General features: G+C 35.3%; 1 protein-coding gene across 5 annotated transcripts in view; it reads left to right on the top strand.

The window, feature by feature from the left end:
• The first annotated feature begins 277 nt into the window (after window positions 1-277).
• The window catches only part of LOC117112846 (LIM domain and actin-binding protein 1-like), an 88,024-nt gene continuing 74,229 nt past the window's right edge, over window positions 278-14,072 (top strand). For 2 of the 5 annotated variants that reach the window (XM_033256039.1, XM_033256037.1), the window contains exon 1: window positions 278-514. The gene's annotated coding sequence lies outside the window, so the exon portion shown is untranslated. The remainder of the gene's footprint in view (window positions 515-14,072) is intronic. The other 3 variants (XM_033256038.1, XM_033256040.1, XM_033256041.1) reach the window with 3 other exon arrangements.

The following is a 14,072-nucleotide window of genomic DNA, read 5'->3' as shown; positions in this document are numbered from 1 at the left end:
CGTAGTTTTCAGGGGGCTGGGAACCCATTTGACCCCTACCGGGGACCCTTGACGGACCCCTGGCCCCAGCCTGGATGCTCGGTTCGCTCGCATAGGAATTATTACCTTATTATGGAATCCCCAACCCCATTTCAAAAACGTTCCGCCGCCGTTGGTCATCCAGCAATAATGTAATGTTACAGTGTTAGTTTGTGCTACAGTGTGATATAATAACCAATGAAACGCTTTATAACGGAATCGTCATTATATAGCTGTAGGTAATTGGTAGACGACTATACGGTACTGTCCCTCTGTTGTTACTAGTATCCTCCTCCTTTCTCTGACACTCTGAACGCTTGAATATCATCTGAAATCCCGGAAGTACGAATCGAGACCAGACCAGACCGTGTTAGATACTTGGGCGGCGAGAACGGTGGTCATTTCTAAAGCTAGGAGGGTCTGAATTGTGGACAGTTGTACTGTAGCAAATTCGGTTACTTTGGAACAAGTTTGCAAAACTATTGAACAAACAACTGTAAGTAAATCCATGTTCCCTACCACATGCTCATAAATCTTTAGACAACCTAATTTACAATTGGTTTTGATTGACTTAATCCATTCATTTCCTTGCTGGTGGTGGTGGCGAGATGAGGTAGTTTAGTGAAGTGGTTTTGAAACCTGACCTTGGGCTAGTTTTGTATTCGTTTTGGCCGTAGGCGTAGGCCTAGGTAGGTCTAGCCATCATGGGGTAGCCAACCTAGGAGCCTAGTTGTCAATTAATGTAGGCCTGGGTGTCTTTTTCGGAGCTTTGAAATTTGGTACCCTAGTCTGAAACACAGCTTTTCTTTATTTATAATCAATAAACAGGACCATTATTATAGAAGAATAACCTTTTTTCAGCGTCCTAGTTACTACTGTAGATATTATCAGTATACAAAATTTAATTTAAGTACTAAGTAGGCATAGTCTAGGCCTAGGCTGCCTGGACCTCCCCTAGGTTAGCCTATTTTTATTTTTGTTTAATTTTTTATTTTAATTTTTTTTAAATTTATTACTTATTGTCATTTTGTATAGTCATAGTAATAAATATTAATATTGTAAATTTATTTATGCACACCCTAGGGAAGAACAACCCTGCATTGATCTGTTAAATAAAGTTGGACTTGGAACAAGTTGAATTGACTGTAGCACTTATACACATATACTAAATTATTTTAATTGCGCGGATGATACGTCCTAAAAAACTAACTCAAATTTTCGCAGAAAATTGCTATGAAATATGTGTGCAGAATCGTATCTACTGCCTAATCGGTTATTCAGATTAAAGGTCAAAGAGGAAATAGGCCCTTCTTTTCCTAAATATGCGAACGGATTTCTAGGGCTAAATTTTTGCCCGGAGTCTATTCTCTGCGCAGGCCTTATTTTACAGTCTGGCACTTAAAGTCAGTTTCTGGAGGAAGACATTTTTTTTGATATGTTGTAGAACTGATTTTTTTAAGACAGAAAAAAGTTGTTTGACAAACAACTGGGAAATGGTGAATGAGATACAGATTTTTGAATATTTAAAAACTGGGGGAAAAAGGGGCGTAACTGCCCAATTTTACACCTTTTCCCCCCAGTTTTTAAATATTCAAAAATCTGTATCTCATTGTCCTTTCCCCAGTTTTTCGTCAAACAACATTTTTCTGTCTTAGAAAAATCAGATCTACAACATATCAAAAATTGTTTTCCTCCTGAGTAACTTACAAGTTACATCACTTCGCTTGTCCTAGAAACTGATTGAAGTGGTCTACTGATCGGGACAAGAGGATTAAGTAAGTACTGTACTGTATATAATCTACAGTGCTGCGAATGATGGTGTTGATGATAACTGTTGTTTTGACCATTGAACAGTGGAAGATAGTTTCAAAATTTAAAAAAAATCTACTGCACTTTTGTCTCGCCTTGGCTGACCTTGCTAGTCTACAGTACTAAGACTACAGGGTTTAACATTTATTTAAACTCAACATGGGTATGGTTGATGTCTATTAATAGACAGGGCCTGGGGGTCCTTCCAAGAATCTTGTTTAATGATTAGGGGCGGATTTAGAGACCCTTAAGATTTTAATAACCCACATTTTTTTTATGACTGAAATAACCGCCCTGTATTAAGTTAACCTAAATATAAATTTTTATCCTTTGATTAGTTTGTTAAAACAAATTCGTGTAAGCCTAGGGATCATCAGGATTGTAGAGTAATGATGAAAAGGTAAATATTGCATTAAAGGTCTGCTATCTGTTTAATAGGTGTGTGTTTATTGTAGGTAATTGATTCAACTTTTTTCAGGTTCAAAGGTCAGAATGTAGATGATTCCAGATAACAGGTAGCCTAGCATACAAACTATGAATTTGGTACAAAGTATAACACAATGTACACAATATACTGTAGCAAATCCATAGCCATTTTCGAAGGGAGAGATGAAAAATCATATCTGGGAGAATCTAGTGGCCCCAATCTCCCAGTCATGGTCTGGCTACACTTGAAATGTTTGTCAGTGTCGAAGTTATTGTGATGTGACAATATGGATGCCATCTGCACATGCCCAGAAATTTGAGTCAATTTGGGTTATTCTGTTTAATATACATGTAGCCTTATTGGGCGAGAATGCATCAAAACAAACCAAGTATTTAGGTCAGTTTTTTTTTTTTTTACAATGAAGGACTATGAATTTTATTATCCATGTTCATTAAAAAGAAGAAACAGATGATTATGATTCCAATATTGATGGCAATGCAATTGATAGCAATGTCATCCCTGTCTATAGTAACTCTCTCAAACATTGTCAATGTGATTATTTTATTAGCCAGTACTGTATTCATAAACCCAGGACATAAAGTTTATGTAAATATTTCTTTTTGTTAAAACCAATAATAATATCCTGTGGTTGGTTATTTGATCAATCTTACATTTCATATGAGACTTTTACATGGCAAAGTGTACAGTACATGGATGGAAAGCACTGAGTGTGTGTGACACAGATTTCGGAAGGAACATCTTCGAGCAGATATCCATATTATCCATAATATAGTTACATTTTGTTCAGTATGTGAATTTGGTTTAAATTATAAGATTCACAATGATGAGATACTGTATACTGTACACATAGAAAAAGTTGTCCTTGTTATTAACAAGGGCATAGAAAAGGTGTAAAAAAAAACAGTATTATACTGGTAGTATATATATATTGTTACTTTTTCATGGTATCTGACCTTAAGACTCCAATAGAAATACTATAGTCATCATTTAAGACAAAGTAAACAATTTAAGCAGAGGCGGATCCAGAGATGTCCAAAAAGGGGACCCCGGAAGTGGGGCCAATTGAGATAACTAACACCACCCTAGGGGGCCCCCGCAGAATTTTTTCTAGACATCTGAAAATAACCTCTGAGGCTTTATGACATCACCTCCCATATGCTTTGCTATGGAAAAGGTAGTTTTGCAGTGGCATATTTAAGGAAATGTAGGCTTCCAAAATCTTATTTTTAAGTCTTATTGGGGTCCCAAGTCTCCTGGATTGGCCTGGAGTCTCCAGGAATTAGGTTCGTCTCCCGGAAATTCCACTTTTTCTCCTGGAATTTGGATTTCTCTGGTATTTCTCCAGGATAATAACAGATTTTCACAATAGGGCTTACTGTATGCTAAGCTAAATTTTCCCATTCTGAAGCTGGGCACTCACTTTGCCCGACGGTCGGCCGACTCCATTCTACGAAGAACACAACGTGACGACGCGCGCGCTCAATGGATTGTTTTTATAGATGATCTGTTCAGGCGATCACCCACAATTATCAGACAGAGTCACATGGTCTAGCGTTCAAAGGGAGCGGAATTGGATTCGTCGTGCGATAGTCGTACGACTCGGTGAGTGCCTGGCTTTAAGCATTAAATATAGCAGACATAAGATTTATTGAACATTCTAGGCAGCAATATGGTATTAACAGTGACCTAAACCTTGCCAAGCCTGTTTATTTTTATATTGATCAAGGTGATAAATGCGTACACGCATCTCATTGCACATACGTTTTAGCTAGTACACGCATCTCATTGCACATACGTTTTAGCTAGTACACGCATCTCATTGCACATGCGTTTTAGCTAGTACACACGTCGCAAACCGCTTCCTGTCCTGCACAAACAATCTCCCTGAATTTCACTGTCACAACTTGGGACCCCCGTCTTAAAGTGCCATTTCCAGGAATATTGAGGTAGGCCTCTATGTTAAAAATTTACTCACCTTAGCCCCAATTATGTTGAGTGGATATTTTTGCGGTAGGAAAATTTATAGTGGCTGGGTTTAATTCTAAAATAAAATGGAAGAAAAGAAGATTATATTAAAATTTAAGTCTGAGAGTACCATTTCCATCAGGGCTAGAAATTAGCGGTCTCCCAATCGCCAGTGGCGACCTTTTTTGGTGTCGGGCGATAAAAAATGTCTTGGGTATCGCCCCATCTGGCGACCCTTACTATTTTGGATTGGTGAAAAAGTAACTAACTGCTTTTAGCCATTTTGGCGAAGGCTTAAAATCATTTAAAAGTTTCAAATACTTGCCTAAATACATCGGGTTTTTTTTTCTCGTTCGAGCTCCATTTTCCGCCAATCCATAGCCATGTAAAGTTTATTTGTGTTGGTGTATTGGTAGTCTAGCTACAAACGTCATTGTGTGCTTCGCATTTTGTTATTCGTTATTTTAACGCGGTGGATGCAGGGCAGTGGCTGTATAATGACGACTACATGAAGGTGAATCACCTCATTTATGACGATTACATGAAGGTACTATATTCACGACAGCCGGCTAGCTGGTAGTGTACCATTTGGGCGCAAACTGGCGACAAAGTGTACCTAAAGGCAGTCGACCGTCGGGTACATAACGACTTCCGAGCTTGTGTTTATCCATTCTTAGGCCTAGATCGAGACCTATGCACACGATGGTGATAGAAATGTCATTAATAATTATTTAATCTTTCATGTTCTTGTCTCATATGTAAAATACATTTAAGTAATGCGTGTAATATTTTAAGAATGCACCATGTGGGTTGCTCTGTTACACGGTGTAGGTACTGTAGAGCAGAATGACGGTAGGAGGCACCTAGGCCTTGGTCTACAGTAGTAGTAGCTGTTCTTGCAAGGCTAGGCCTAGCCTACAGTACTGTAGGTCCAGATCGTAAGTCCTTGATCATCGCAGTGAAAAATTTGGGTGACAGACGATTGGGCCTATTTCCAGACGATCAGACCCTAGCCAAGTTTGAATATTATCCTTGTTGGAACTAAATGTCCTGATACATAATTATGCTGAAAATGCATAAAATACAGGTTTTCTGGAAAAACTATTGTTCCACTAATTCCCAAAACTAGGCTATTTTCCTTGCTCCAAGATATATTACTTTGCCTATCAAATAACGTTATTTTGATTGCCAATCTCTATGTGGTTTAAAATCACATTTTTGGACCATAAAAACTCTTGTGTCGATCGTGAACTAATACAATGGATTTTTTCTCAGACTAATGATTTTGGTTAAAGACAGATTCAATTGGCTAAAAACAAATATTACACCAATGTCATCTTGCTGTTTTATGATTTTGTATTTTTTTTGTAAAATTATATTTCGGACCGTAAAAAAAATAGGACCAGTATAACTTTATCAGGGCCAGTATAATTTTTTCCTTATTGGCCCTGCTGGCCACTATGGTTTAGAGGTTAATTTTCAGCCCTGTTCCATTCATCTAGAGGTGCCATAATCATAAATTTTCTTACCTCAGTCCCATTACCTCCGCCCCACCCTATCTGTGAAAGTTCTTCCCTGGCCCCCTTCTATTTCGAATCCAGCAACTATAAAAAAAGTGGGTGTGGCTGACATAGAAAAATGTACACAATTTATGTCGGCCCGCCACTGGTCTCAACAGATTGGAGCTTGCCCCCAGCTTAAAAAGGTCTAGAGGCATGAATGTAGCTTAGGGTGTGGGAAGTACATGGTTCAATTCCCAGACAAGCCAGTTATTTTTTTTTCTCTAAAAATGAAAAAATATCTAATCAGTTGCTAAAAAAGTACTATTAGTCACCCGAGTATTCCTAGAACTCCCTTAAAAATTACTTATACAGTATTAGTAACTATGGCTCATTTGTCTAGAAGTATGAATGTGGTTTAAGTAGGGTGTGAGTCGCTGTAACTATGGCTTGTTGGTCTAGAGGTATGAATGTCCCGGATGAGGCTGTTATTTTTTTCTCCAAAAAATGATAAAAAGCAGTCAATCAGCAGTGTATAGAGTTCCTCATCAGAGCTAAAAATAACTATTGAAGTAATACAGTAGTTTAAAAAGTAGTAGTGCTGTGAACATTCTATAAAAATATTCAGTTGTACATCAATAAATAGTTGCATTGTTACTTCTATTATGTAGTAGTAACTAAACAGCAGTATGGTGGTTCAATTACCTCTGAGACAACTACCGGTAGTTATAAGAATGGTCTACTCTCCACTTTTAACCACAGCTTGTTGAGGTGAAAATTGTTGCCGTTAATTGACCAGTAGGGAGACAGGAAGAAGGATGTAGTGGAAGTGGAAGGTGTGTGTCTGAAGTAGTACAGACTACCAGTCATTTCATACTTACTTTCTTTGCCAAATTCACCAAATGTACTGTATAGGAGATTCGAGTTTAAATAACTGCATTATCTCTTTCACAGTACATTGGCTCCCAATGAAACATTGACCTATTCTAAATGTAACCTGACACAAGGCATGTACTCTTTAATTGTTAAATGTTCATAATATATTAATTTGAACTTTCTTTACACAGGGTATAATCATCAAAACTAGCCCTAGTTTCCAAGTTCTAATTATCATTCTAATAACCTGTATACAATAATCTTATACAATTTACTCAATTTCCAATTTAATTTATGCTTTGAAGATAAAATACTGTACAATACAATATTGTAAAATACAATAAAATATTGTTTGCTGCTTGTCATTTCCTAAACAAGGGTCATACTGATATTAAGTCACCAGTATAAAGTACAATAAGTAATAAGTAATAGTTGTAAACAGCTTGTGTAAAATTTGAGGAAATAACTGTTTTCTCTTTCAAACTTAAATACCCTAAACAATGGTTTTCTATAATATTTTTTAAATAAATGGTTTGATTTGATATATAGCAATGTAACAAAATTATGTCATTCAACATACTGTAGGATTTTAAGATCTATACACCTGTGATTAGCCGAAAATATTCAATATTTATGATGCTTCTTTGAATCTTCAATAGACTTTCTATCATTACTCTCTTGGGTTAGTTTAGATTTTCTCTAATTTTACCATACTGGTTGTCCCACACAGAGTCGCGTATTGATATGCAATAAAGTGGAAGCAACAAGTTTAAATTTTTTTTCTGAAATTGTATTTTAATTTCTTACTCTTCATAATATTGTTCAATATGAATACTCTATTTCTTCACAGGATCTTTATTTAAAGTGATGAGATATCTGGCAAGCTGATTATGCTAAAAGGGAGAAAAAGGAGTACTCCCCAAGGGACTGAAATCTCGCACATTTTATACATTATTCAAATGCATTCAATCATACTGTTGATATATAGTAATTAAGCTGATTCTTGTTAAGCATGCCCAATGAAATACAAAAAAGTAGATTCATTGATGATCAATAATTGATGATTGCAACTATCAAGATGTGTTTCATTCTTCTAGACATTTTACATTAACTCATAGTAGTGCATGCCTATAAGTAGATACAACTGTAGTTAATCTAATTTTACACAATCAAATCTAGCAAGTTGCCTACTCACTTGGAAACTTGCTTTACATGATTATCTCATAAAATTATTATGAACCTCCTTGTTTCAATGGCAATAAGAGAAGGTTAGGTGTCCATAACACATATCTCCTAGCACACACAAGTATTTTAAATTTTAACTTCATTCTACCTCTGAGCCAGCCATAGGTATAGAGTAAGGGTAAAGGTAGGAGAAATACCAAGGGTGCACATCTGTTTTGAAAGGTGGGTGGGGAGAATTCTTGATGGTAGGAATTACACCTTTATATAGTAAAATTCATCATCGTCACATCACCATTACAATAGTCAAACAAATTTATTATTGTCTTTATCAGCAATTTTCGGCAACTATAGTTAGAGAACTAATTAATATGTGTGATTTACCATAGAAAATAAAACTTCAAAACATTGTCTAGGGGCTGAGGTAAAATTTGGTAAAATAGTACCGGAAAATGACACCCTTTATATAGTTTAAATTAATTGATGTAATTATCACTGTGCTATACCATAGAAAATAAAACAATTGTCTTTGATGCATTTACTTTACCTCTTTATGTGCTGAAAACCAATTTTATCTTTACATACTTTTTCTCATACTTCTCAAATTATAATAAAAACATGTGCACTCGAGTCATGTATTATAAGAAATTCAGATGTTTGTCAGCAGAGTACCGCTATCTTGCTATAAAATAAGATATACTCTGGCAGAACAGCGCTCTTTCGTTAAAACTAGGCCAGTGCACTGTTATCGAGTTGAGTGTGTTGAGCTTTTGAGTTTTAAAACTTAATTGTACAGTATTATATTTTTATCTGTCTCACATAGATGCATGTGATTTTATCGACCCAATTTACTTTAACAAAAATATATCTTAAAATAAGATGTATTTTCCACAGTAAGACCTGCTCATTGTTTGGAACCATCTTTCTTGCAATATTTGCAATAATTCTATACATAAGAAAAAGGCATTTTTGTCGAACGAGCACCGATGTTAAGGTTGCAGTTAGCAGCCTGCTTTACTGCTCGGCCACTTGACTCGCTCTAAAAGCATAAAAAAATATAATGGAATTGCCCGTACAAGAACTGCGTTTTGATCAGTATTCAGGCAGAGGGGGGAGGTATGCATTTTTTTAGAGTAAACTGATCTAGTTGTTTTGTTGCTATCACTATCGCTATTGTTCTTGAATTTAGCTGCATTTAAGTATTGAAGACTCTCTTCGAGAACAGTGCTATAGTCACTGAATGCCCAGAAAATGCTTAAAATATTCTACTATTATTTTGTTTTGCTTAATCAAAAGAATAAATTCAGTTTATCATAAGATGTTTACCAGTTTTGGATCACCCAATCAGGGTCGCCAATATGTCTTTATTTACAGCGATGTTTCTCTTTTAGTACCTGCATAGAAATTTTAAGTGCAGTTCTTATACAAGTTAGGTATTGTTCTTAATTGTCTATCATTGTTCACAAAAATACTCAATTGAAAAAAAATAGACAATGGATGATTGTGTGCTGGAAGGTCATCAACCTTGTACAAATACAAGAGTTAGTATTTTAACATTTTTAGAGGCTAGCCAGTTATGACAGTTTATGGAACAGTATGTGCAATTAGTAAAAAGGGGTTTTTATTCTAGAACCGTGCCTTCAGGAGATTGTGAGATGTTTCAACCCATCATTGTACACATGATGGGAGGCCTTTCTCTATACTGTGCATGTATTTATTTTTATTTTATTTTATTTCTTTATTCTGAATATGAACATAAAACAAAGACGACAAGAAACATCATATGCAAAGGGTAAAAATCACTATAGACTACTTAAATGTTATTTAACAGTTAAAGAAACTGACTTTACCTTCACAAGAGATCAGTGTATCAATACAAGTGTAGATGTTGCATTATTTACCAGTAAGTCCCATTAGTCCCAGAGGTCCAGTACTGTAGTACAATTTAAAGGAAGTAAACTATGACATCACTTATAAAGAATGTTAAGTATTTGTAATAAAGAAACAAAATACAACTAGACTTGCTATTTGTAAAACAGAACTAGGGCTGAGACTAGGGCTTTTTGTGTCTATTGCCCCTTGGGGAGAAATAGACATACAGTATTGTTGTCGCCTGGCAGTTGGACTTGTATTGAGTCAGTCCTATTGAACTGTCCTTTCTCTAATGTAACAACTTTACCGAAAATTTTTGCCGGGGATTGTGTCCCTGTACCCTGACCGGAGCCCTGTGATATTCTATTGTTATGTTCATTGGGCTGTCCATCCAGGGACCTTGTTTACAGTTTAGCTTATAGCGTATGCGTTACTGATACGCGCTACTCGTATGCCATTGAGGCGGAAGTAGGCACTCTGTGTTTGAACATGGAATAAAGAAGTTGTGTACGAGTTTGAAATATAGTTTCCGAGTCATTTATTAATAGTCATAAAAAACTATTACACCAGCTTTGATTCGCTTCAACTTAGTCTGAATTAACCATGGCAAGTGTAAGCATCTGGTGTTGAGACTCGCACTTTCATACCCAATCTCTCATCTCTTTCCAATAATTCGCAATAAAAATTGCAGTGTATAAGTGTGTCCTCTAAAATGACTTAAGTTGCACAAAAACGACAAATAGTGTAAGTTTCATTATTACAGCTCATTTGATGTTGGTCTATACACAAAATCTTCTTGTGGCTGAATTTTGTGTTTTTTAATTAAATAAAATTAGGACACTTTTCTGGTAGTGCCATTTCCAGACTTCTACAGATGCTCTAAAAAAGAAAAAAAAAATCCACACTCAGCCCCAACCATGGTGGGGCTGTGGTGGGTCTGGAATCTCAAGCGAGCAACTTGGCGGATCAAATTAGTGACAGTCTCATCACTCCTTGCCAGCATCATCATTATGTCATCTCCTTGTCCGATAATTATTTCATGCTTTTTTCTGGTTATGTAAAAAAAAATTCTCTGGGTGGGATCTCCTGACCACTGTAAAATCAACCTCATTCAAACAATTTGCATCTCCCTCTCCTGCCCAAAAAAGCTGGATAGACCCAATAATTTTTAAGTGCTTTAATATACGGTAACTAAAAAAAATTACACCTATACATGTTTCTCCTGACGCAAATCCAGTTATTGTCTATTATTCCATCACGACAATAACAATTACTATCAACTGTTGTTTTATTATAAAACTCTAGATCATTCAACCTCTTGGTAGAAATTTTTTTTTTTTTTACATCAGACTCGATTTTATATTTAGGCAATCATGTAATGCTGATGTACTGTAGAGTTGTGATTTGTATTGTCTGTGTACCCACAGAATTACGATCTTTATTTGGAGAGCTGTCCTTTTGGACATCTCTGTATCCGAAGTACTGTATAGATCATGAGGCTAAATAATAAGTGTATGAAAGGTTATGTATATTTACTGACATTTCAAAAGCAAAGCATATTGAAACATGCATGGGGATAGGCTCAGCATGAAAAACTTTAATTTAATGAAGAGAGTGCAGGGGCTCTGTGTCATGGCACATTTTTGTGACCATTTTTGTGTCTGTTTCAAACAGTTTCAATTTGTGTTCTTTTTGTTCTACATCATTACTATGTTGATTCATATAGTTCTCACTTGTAGTTTCAGTTTGGTTTTGAAACTATACATAAACAAATTGTGTAAGTGTATTTATGAATTCTACTTAGTTAAGATTAAATGTGTAAAATCGCACCATTTCAGAACCTAACATAATTGTCAGCTTGAAACTTCAGTTCTCATTTGAGGTCAGGGTAATAATTGGATGGGACACTGTCTTCAAACTACTCTGGGTGCTGTAGGCAAGCGAGTTTGTAGTAGTAACCCCAAAATCATTCACTTAAAAGAAGCTTGTGGAATCTCATGTTTCTAAAATAAAAATCATTTAAGCAGCGTTTAAGGTTAGGTTAGGGTAATACTGGGACACTGCCTTCGAACTACCGTGGATGCTGTAGGCAAGTGAATTTAGCAATAACCTAAAAATCATTCACCTGAAGAAACTTTATTCACCTGCTTGTGTTCATTCATTCATTTGAATTACCACTAGGACGCAACGCAAGGATGCAGACGCAATGAATCGATGCAAACTGATGCAACCCGAGGGTTTGTCGGCTTCCAAGTGGGAACCGACATCGCAAACTTGACAATGCAAAACCGACGCTAGTGAACTTTTACGTTGTTTGCGGATCTTTGAATTGATTCAACTTTGTGCAACGCCAGGCTGCAAACGCAACGGAAATGCACATTTCTGCATGCTCTAACCGAGGGATTTGTAGTGAGTGCATGTGAGACTTCATGTTTACATTTTGGCGATGAGTTATCTGTCATCTTGACCATCGCCACCGCCCTAGCAATCTCATATTATATAATAATCATCATTATTGGCTGTTATCAATGACGTTGATATTTACTGTTATATTATCATTGTCTTAGTACTGTATTACCATGGAGGTATAACTGCCACCACCACCAAGTCCTCGTCACCATAATCGTCATCACTTTTAACATACCCTCATCTCGACTAGCCCTCACTTCCACCCTCGCTGTCACCATTCAACATTGTCTCACTGTGACGGTGCTCTTCTACTATGCATGGCATACTGTAAGCATTAATATTTTGCATTGTACTAGTATCTTCACCTGTAAACCATTCATCAGAAACTATTTTCATATTACTGTACATTGATTATTTGTCTGAGTGTACAGTAGTACCATTTTGACTCTCATTTTAGCTTTTTTTGATTTTGGTTGTTTTTTTTAAATGTACAGTATTTAGTCATGTTATGGAAATATATTACTTGTTAAATACAGATCTGCATAAACAAAATTTAAACCCTACATATGGATCTCTTGGTGTTTAAATTTCAACCAAAGAATACAATTTAATACAATGCTTTGTTTTTATATGATCGAACAATAAATCTGAATCTGAATGAACAAGAACAAAAGAAGATAAGAATTAGTCAGAAGGAATTCACCTGATGAAGCTAGTTTAAGCTAGCGAAAGCTTGTGTTTCATTAAATTTGTGTTAGTCTACAGAAGGTGCTACTGTATTCATTTTGTTTGTATTTTATGCTGTACTGTAGACTAATATTTTATTATCAGAAGGAATTGTCCATTTGGAATTATCCATTTTATGAAGGGTTAAATTTCCTACGACGAAAAATACAGGAAACTTTGCATGTTTCAAAGATAATACTACATGTTTAATGATTAAAACAAGTTAAATATACTACCTACAAATTTTATTTACAATTTTAAACAAGGTTAGTATAAAATTATACAGAAAATTGGTCAATTTATCTATTCCTATCCTATAGTAAATTTGTGATTGCTTAATAATGAGTTCCCTTGGTAAGAATTTCTTTCATTTTTAAAAATGTTTAAATTTGATGTGGAATTTTTAAACTAATTGGAATCAAATTTAGGTAAGTAGAATCTATGAATAATCATCTATGATGGGGCTGGCAAAAATTTAAACATACGTCAAAAACTTGACATGTACGCTGCTGGTGGTTCGTTATGTAGATGTTTTTAAGATGAAAATGATGTAATTTATTCTTGTCTATATAATCTAATATTTTTTTTACAATCTTCAGCTTTATTTTAGCTTTAAATTGGTGGTAGGCAAAAAAAAAATCGGAGCAGTAGTTCCCTACCTATGACGATGTAAAAGCAAAAATATCTTTTTTTTTTTTCACAAACCATGATGTGAAACCAGTGGGTACCGCTGCTGTGTATGAGTGCTGAGAGCAGTTAAACCAAAGGGAGATTGAAAGATCCATATGGTTTACTGTACCAAAACATGAAAATGTCATGCAATTTGTAATTAAACATTATTAGCTAACAGTGTACTACAGTATAGCTAAATATTTTATTTATTATGCCAAATTAATACAATAAACTAGAAATTGCAAATTGCAAGTGAAGTGCTGCAAAGTACAACTGCATATAAATGTTCTTCGAACAAAATTATTTATGCGAGTCAAGTGAAAATAATGAATAATAAAACTATAACAAATAATATGAGACACGACCAATTGTCTATATTAGAACACTTCTCATTGAGTAACAAAGTCGTAATTTTTTATTTTTGTCAAAAAGTGTATAGTGTGGTGAATTATGGTTTAGGTTTTTTTTAATAAAGTTTCAAAAAATGTCTATGTATGTGGAAAATGTAGTTGATTACCAAAGGTTACAATTTTTATTTTGAAGACTGCATGGTCTAGGAAGTGTATATTTTTTTATGGGGCAAGTTTCCAAGGGCG

Source organism: Anneissia japonica, unplaced genomic scaffold, assembly GCF_011630105.1.
Source record: "Anneissia japonica isolate Jap-2015-1 unplaced genomic scaffold, ASM1163010v1 scaffold172582_len1462937_cov174, whole genome shotgun sequence".
Taxonomy (NCBI): domain Eukaryota; kingdom Metazoa; phylum Echinodermata; class Crinoidea; order Comatulida; family Comatulidae; genus Anneissia; species Anneissia japonica.
The sequence above is the reverse complement of the archived record's forward strand: the minus strand, read 5'-3'. Positions and strand labels throughout refer to the sequence as shown.